The following is a 650-nucleotide window of genomic DNA, read 5'->3' as shown; positions in this document are numbered from 1 at the left end:
GGGGGCAATTAGATCAGCGTATTGTTCTCCAGCCCGTCGAAAGCCCATTGAATTTGCCCGTGAATGGGACCCCTGTTTTTCTGCTCGTTGAGAGGTCACGTAAATTATGAAAGTTTCATCTGTGCTTTGTCTTCTTCAAATCCGTTAGGGCATTTTTAAGGGCATGCTGGCGTCAACTAATAATCCCTTGGTAGTGGTAGTATGAGCTTTTCCCTCGCATAGAAAAGAAAGAAAAAGAAAGGCAGTATGAGCTTTTTAGCAGGTGAGACATACGTACGTTCCAGGAAGCGTCATACACTTCAATTGTGTCGTCGTCTCTTTGACCAGTTCATTTGTCACCTCTGACCATTACATAGCTTAGGTACCTTTTTTTTAGATAACATAGCTTAGATAGCTGAGATGTTAAAGCTAACCTGACGTGCATATCCTTGGTAATTTATAGGAGGGCTGTGGTAACGCATGCGAGCCGGCCGACAATTAGCGTGTGGAATGTGAGATTGAATTTTCAGTGAACAGTAAATTCAAAACAAATAGAAGGGCGTCGTCGATAATGATATAATCAATGAAAAAAATAGCGCGCTACAGAAAATAACGTGGCTCCTGAAAATATGCTATTAGCGTGCTATTGCGCGCTATAGCGTGCTATTAGC

Source organism: Triticum aestivum, chromosome 1B (assembly GCF_018294505.1).
Source record: "Triticum aestivum cultivar Chinese Spring chromosome 1B, IWGSC CS RefSeq v2.1, whole genome shotgun sequence".
Taxonomy (NCBI): Eukaryota; Viridiplantae; Streptophyta; class Magnoliopsida; order Poales; family Poaceae; genus Triticum; species Triticum aestivum.
Note: the sequence above shows the minus strand (reverse complement) of the source record.